Genomic DNA, 7,777 nt, shown 5'->3' on the forward strand with positions numbered 1-7,777 from the left:
CTGTAACTACGCCCCGATATGGTTTTCCACAGAACCGTATATCCCGTATCGGGTGTGTAACTAACCCTGTAACTACGCCCCGATATGGTTTTCCACAGAACCGTATATCCCGTATCAGGTCAGTAACTAACCCTGTAACTACACCCCGATATGGTTTTCCACAGAACCGTATATCCCGTATCGGGTGTGTACCTAACCCTGTAACTACGCCCCGATATGGTTTTCCACAGAACCGTATATCCCGTATCAGGTCCGTACCTAACCCTGTAACTACGCCCTGATATGGTTTTCCACAGAGCCGTATATCCCGTATCGGGTGTGTACCTAACCCTGTAACTACGCCCCGATATGGTTTTCCACAGAATCGTTTATCCCGTATCGGGTGTGTACCTAACCCTGTAACTACGCCCCGATATGGCTTTCCACAGAACCGTATATCCCGTATCGGGTGTGTAACTAACCCTGTAACTACGCCCAGATATGGTTTTCCACAGAACCGTATATCCCGTATCAGGTCCGTAACTAACCCCGTAACTATTAATATGAGACACACTCTGGGAAAACAGGTCTTCATGCATGTGAAAAGTGTCGTCCCGTCTTTATGGATGTGAAAAGTGTCGTCCCGTCTTAATGGATGTGAAAAGTGTCGTCCCGTCTTAATGGATGTGAAAAGTGGTATCCCAGTCTTGATACTTTCCGCGTCAATTGTATCAAAATTAATGCGGAAAGTTTTGCCCCTGATAAGCATGTGCAGACTGCACAGGATACTATGGCACTACACTTTACGCACATGCATAAAGCCCAGTTGCTCTCAGAGCGAGGCTGAAAAAAACAAATCAAACTTATCCCTCAACATTGTTTCATTCATAAAATCGTACATTAAAACAAACACAAAAAATAACAACCACACTGTTAAGAAAAGAACACTAGCAGTGACTATTTGATACAAGTAAAACTCTTTGGTTGCTCACTTGTAAGGATTTCCACATAAAAAGCAATAGATACAAAACACTTGTTGGAAATGGTGAGTTATGCAATATAAGTTATCCCATATATTTAACCGGAATAAAGAAAGTGGGCATTATACACATATTGATACAGGAAAGTTTATTTATTTACCTAATTTAAGAAGAGGTAAAATGCTGATTATGTGATTTATCAATTAAATTAAAATAGCACACCAAGCAATAATCTAAAGAATAATATATGGATGAAAATAATACTTGAAAAAATTGTATTTTGTAAAAACTACTGAATTGCGGCAAGGTTTAGCATGTGATAATATCTACTATTATCATTCCAAAAAAGTATTGCTGTAAGGACAAACAATATACGTGAGTTTCAATTCCTCAAAATGCCAACCAATTATTTTCTTTACATATCTTACTAGCTTCATTAGTAAATAGCAGAAGCATTAACATGTCATCAACTGTTTAGGTATAAATATGTTAATCTTGCTCTGGAATAAAAGGCGTACTAATGTGTGTGTAAAGCGTCGTACCATATGAGCCTACGCAGTCCGCACAGGCTATTTAGGGACGACACTTTCCCCGAGACAGGATTTTACTATGAGACTTTCTTACAAAAAAACTTCACATATGTTACGGAATAGCTGACACAGCCTTCAGTTCATGTAAGATTCAGGTTAATATATATAAGCTAAAGCAATAAATGGAATGTTCATGAACAATATTGGCAAGTTTCTAACCGCTCGCACAGGTGTTGGGCGCGTGGCCTATTCACTAAAACACTATCAATCACTTTGACAACATGAACAAACAAAAATATGATATAATATATACGATCATAATATATAATATATCACAATTTCTTTTTGTCATGGTGATAAACAATGTTATTTTATGACTTATTGAGAGTGTTTTAGTGACTCGGTTACGCGCCAAACACCTGTGGTGGCTTGGCATGATGCACAAAATACAAAACAAAACAATGCCCAGTCAACACATAATATCCTTTATGAGGACAAGAAATCACCATCCAGCTTTAGACTTAAGCAGGGCTCTGGGATAATTTGGCTAAATGCAAGTGCATTAAGTGTCGGCCCAGATTAGCATGTGCACTTTGCACAGTCTTAACAGGGATGACATTTTCCGCTTTCATGTTTTTTTGTGTTTAAACAAAAAAAATCATATCCGTGCAGAAAGCATCTTTCCTGAATAACCTGAGCAGTCCTGTGACGACACTAAACACACAATGCATTAAGCCTGTGCAGCCCTGTGACGACACTAAACACACAATCCATTAAGCCTGAGTAGCCCTGGGACGACACTAAGCACACAATGCATTAAGCCTGTGCAGTCCTGGGACGACACTAAACACACAATGCATTAAGCCTGTGCAGTCCAGGGACGACACTAAACACACAATGCGTTAAGCCTGTGCAGACCTGGGACGACACTAAACACACAATGCATTAAGCCTATGCAGTCCTGGGACGACACTAAACACACGATGCATTAAGCCTGTGTAGTCCTGGGACGACACTTATCACACAATGCATTAAGCCTGGTGGTCCCAGAGCCATGCTCAATTTAATCGATTTTTTGACACAGTAGTCTCCCTTGCAACTACCCTCAACTAAGTAGCCTACCTTGCAACTACCCTCAACTAAGTAGCCTCCCTTGCAACTACCCTCATCTAAGTAGCCTTCCTTGCAACTACCCTCAATTAAGTAGCCTCCCTTGCAACTACCCTCAACTAAGTAGCCTTCCTTGCAACTACCCTCAACTAAGTAGCCTTCCTTGCAACTACCCTCAACTAAGTAGCGGCTCATCTGTAAACGTGTAAGTTATTCACATTACATGTATTATTTTGTTCATATACCGACATCTAATATTATTTTATTTAACCTTTATATGTTGTCAATTAAAGTTTTTGTCAAGTTTCTTTTGTTCAGGAACACTCATTTTTAAATGTGTATCTTTTAATATTTAAGATTATGGTATTGCTTGGGACGATCATTAAACTTATTGCTTAAGATGGTCAGCACACTGCTCTTGATTCTGAATTAATAGGACTTATACAATAATAATATGTCCTTTAAAGATTGCTCAGAAGACGTATATTGAAGTGACGTAACAATACTCTTATCGTCTGTGTTCTTCGGAAAGAGCGTTAGCCATATTGGGAATTCTTTTCGAAGACGGAAATATTAAAGATCAGTACACACTGCCCAATACGATAATGCTATATACAAACTGACCACAACGAAAAGCGCTATACTTTAGGAAAACCCTGTACAAGAAACATTGGTGTAAAAATATTAGAGTGCAAACATTATGTAACTTTTCAGGATCTAAAAAGCGTTTCACGATGTCAAGTTCTTCCGTTTTAATCATTCGTTTTGCTTAATGTGTACATAAATCTGCAGCTGCCGTCATCAAATTCCGAAATTCAGCTGCGTTTAGTATACAACCGAGCATTTCGTTTCTTATTAAATCAACGTTATACGACATAATATAGCGTTGAAATGTTAGTTATTACTTTTAGGATCATGTATTTGTTATGGTTAAACTTTATTTTACGAAGTATTCTTTGATTTTAGCATGTTTGTATCTTTCATTACATAATGATTATTTACGAGAAACACGTCATGCTTTCAAAGCTGCCCAAAGCCATTCTTGCATTCGCTCGTAAATGTTCGGATATTGTCGCGGGAAATTTAAATTGGTATATCGGCCCACAAAACATAAAAACGAGCATTTTGTTTCTCGTTTAATCAATTTTACCAGACCAAATCTAGCATTTAAATTTTGCTAGTGTTACAAGGAACACGGATTGTGTTATGTTTAACTTTAAATTCGTTGATTTCCAGCATTTACGGATCTTTATGGAAAATTAAAGACGCTTTACCGTTGATCATTATTAACGCGGGTTATTAATTGATTATTGCCCATGTGCATGTTATATTCTGCAATTAATACTTAGGTGACATGTTCCGTGTAAAATACAAAATGGAGCCTCGTTCTGAAAAAAGGGCGTTATGAATGTTCGTTAATTGCCGTCCCAAATTAGACTGTGCAGTTCGCACAGGCTAATCAGGGACGACACTTTGCGATTACACAAACTTGTCTTTTATAACAGACTGCCTTTAAACGCAAAATTGCATAAAAGCGTTAAGTGGCGTCTCTGATAAGTCTGTGTAGACTACACAGGCTAATTCGATACGAAACTTTAAGCATATGCATTAAGCCAAGTTTTCGCAGGTCGTAGCTATATGTTTCAACGAGGTTCTGTGACTGTGACCAGGTGTCGACTAGTTACATAGTGTTTCTTGTCGTTACCGGATTGTCTCACATATATAACTATGCCTTCTGTTTATATGTCATATTCAGTATTTCCTCGTAAGGTGTATCATTTAGTCGCAGTTCAAATAATAGACATGCTCAGAAAGTATTTATTTAAGCCTCGGTCTGGGAAAACTGGGCTTAATGCATGTTCGTATGCAATTGCTAATCTGGAACGACATTTTCCGCCTAACCTGGAGATTCGCTAAGAATGGACTTCCTTGAAACGACAATAAGATATGCCTGTATGCACTAAACAGGCTAAGCCGGGACGAAACTGTACGCACATGCATTTAACCAAGTTTTCCGAGAAAGAGGCCAATTTCATGTTTGAATGTTGGGAGAGTGTACACAAATAACCATTGCAACAGGAGTATGAACTTGTAAATCCACGGATATATTTTTATGCATCTAATATACTGGTATATAAATAATAAAAAAAACATGTTTTTAATTGCAAATATGAGATCATAAGCTGACAGTGTATTAATAGTAACACGGCTCCTTATTCGCTGCGTACGGTGTAATAGGGTTAGTAAAATTCACTCTCATTTACTTTCCTGTATCACAGCGTGCGGGGTAAGTAAAATTGCGTGAAATGAATTTATCTTATCGAGTCAACTGCATTCTCCCGCAAAATCTTTAAAACAGGACGAAAGTAAGGTATATTGTTTGTAAAGGCGTCATTCAAACAGGGTGCAGGATCACGTGACTTTGATGGATTCCCAATTAAAAGTTAATGAATGAAAACACACCGGTGGTGATTTTTTCAAATAACTTTTAAAAATATGTTTTCCTAAAAATTTCGACTAGTGCTCACAATAAATAGTTTTATGCTGCTTATGGCAATGGCAAAAACGTAAAAATTACTTTATTTGATAAGCGTGCTCATGAAAAAAGTCGTGTACTGCACGGTTATGCTGCACGCAAATTGAAATGTTGTTACCGATTTCAAGCGTATTCAAGGACTTATTCTTATACCTTAAGATATCTTTTATGCACGAAATATTTTTGCAAATGTATTGCAATAACTTAAGATATTAAAAAAAATCCTAACGGTGTGTTTGCATTATGTCAAGCCCGAGTGTAACTCCCTGAAAACCCCAATTAATTTGCACCCTGTTCAATGCTACTGACTGCGTGTGAAAAGCTACGGACCTTATATAGAACAAGATATGTGTTTGTCAGAAACACTATGTTCCCTTCTTCGCCGCTTTGAAGCTATATATTTGACCTTTGACCTTAAAGGATGACCTTTACCTTGACCTTCGACCACTCAAAATGTGCAGCTCCATGAGATACACATGCATGCCAAATATCAAGTTGCAATCTTCAATATTGCAAAAGTTATGGCAAATTTTAAAGTTTGACGCAAACACACAAAGAAACAAAGCAACAAACCAATAGACAGGGCAAGAACAATATGTCCCCCACTATAGTGGTGAGGGACATTCAAATACATTGTCAACACGTGAGCTTGCTTTGCAAAGAAATAAAGAGTATTATGTAAGGTGAGATAATTTTCCATGTAAGCTTCGAGGCTTTTCACGTGCAGTCGGCAACGTTAAAACAGTAAGGTTAATAATTGTTATGTTATTGCGTTGTATGCTGGAGAAATAAAGGTACTCGATTAAATAAATTCATGACACGGCTTGTTATTGACCTCGCACAATGTGATACAGCTTAACATGTTTAATGGGCTAACTAAGAAGCCGTATAACTAATTATCTTGTCTACAATAAATTTTAAATATTTTGAATTAGCGATAACAGTAATTATGTGCATCATTAGAAAGGTATGGAAGACGAAAACATCCTCTCCAAATTGTCGAAAAAGTGCCTGGCTAAACCATCGAATAATTCAAGAAGGTATATTTGCTGCATAATGCTGTTTTACAACAATTAATTGTTAACACATATGCCTGTTCTTTAGTGCAACATTTTAAATGTTGCGTTAAGCGCATTCTTTTCATTAGTGTATTTTAAGTTTAAGATTCAACGACTACAATGTGCTATCTGTAACTTTCACTCCCTTTTATGTTAAAACCCCGCTCCCTCCTCTTAAATAGAATATTGTCTCCGCATCTGGTGTCCCACTTGCCCTTTCTCGCCTCTATTCCCAACGCCACTTTATCTAACACAGAATCATGTCACCGCGTCTCGTTAACTTCGCGCCCAATATTACCCACGCTACCTCCTCTAACACATAATAACGTCACCGCGTCTGGTTTCTTAGTCGCCCACTACTCGCCTCCTACCCCTCCCCTTACAAATGATTATGCACACCCGCCTGATGTCCTACTCGCCCATACAACCTGGAGCTGGGGGACACAAGCCTCTCCGCGCTATCGTCGCGCTGGTCAAACGCACTACTCATCTAATGTTTCAAATGATTTCTCACAGTGTTCCACGTCTAGCCGTTGAAGCCGGAGCCGGCGGATCTCAGTGCGACTGCGAGGTTTGCTCAGCGTAAATACCGGACTGTCGGTCATATCCGGGAGGAAGCGCCGTTTGCTGCGCGTCCGGGCATGAGGTCCGTTTCGAGTGCTTCCGGAGGGACAACAGACCAATGGTGCTCGTCCGGGAGCGGCGAAAGCGCCACCGGAACCAGAAGCGCCGCTCTTCGGTGTGTACCTGTCATACACAAATGACCTTGTAAAGTTAACGGTCTTTACTTTCAACGCATGGACCAACATTGATAACAGAACTCAATCTAGCACTCTAGACTTTGTCCCAACTTAATTGGACTGGTTGACAGATACATGAGACAGCGAATAAAATGTGGTATATTGAAAAAGACAGCATTCATCCTATTTAAACAAACGAAACAAAACATATGAATATTGCGTTTTGTTTCTTGATAGGTAAATCAATAGCGTTTGTAACGTTTTTTGTCGATACATTAGAAAACACATGCATTACAAACATATATTATCAGACATGTAAACGTGAAAATGTAAAGCTTAATTTACTTATTGGTAGGGTTTAAGATGTGTGCATCCAAACGATATACGGTGAATGAAATATTTGTATTTAACAATTAATTCATATTATATATCACATTCCAAATGTTATAGTTTTGTTTGTAAAGTCATTGAACAAATTGTTGTTTTTGTTTCAAACATCTGTGAACAAGCCCACTTAAAACTTAGCTGGTTATTGAGCTACGGTAATAATATTTGAATTATTTTCTGATATAACTTTAAAACAAATTACCTATGATTTTAATTTTAAAGAATAAGACTATGGCTAACATTGAAAAGAACGTTTGTAAGGGTAAAATAATAAAATATAGTGATGACGCTTAATACAATATTAGTAACAACGTTTGTCAAAAGTAAAGGATAGACGGAATTGGGATACTTATCAGGAATAATGAAACACGGAAGTGGATACTTAGCTCGCAGTTCAGGAAAAATGAAAACGGACATGGATACTTACCCCATCGTTCAGGAAGCAGAAAACAACGGA

The sequence above is a fragment of the Dreissena polymorpha genome, chromosome 1, assembly GCF_020536995.1.
Source record: "Dreissena polymorpha isolate Duluth1 chromosome 1, UMN_Dpol_1.0, whole genome shotgun sequence".
Taxonomy (NCBI): domain Eukaryota; kingdom Metazoa; phylum Mollusca; class Bivalvia; order Myida; family Dreissenidae; genus Dreissena; species Dreissena polymorpha.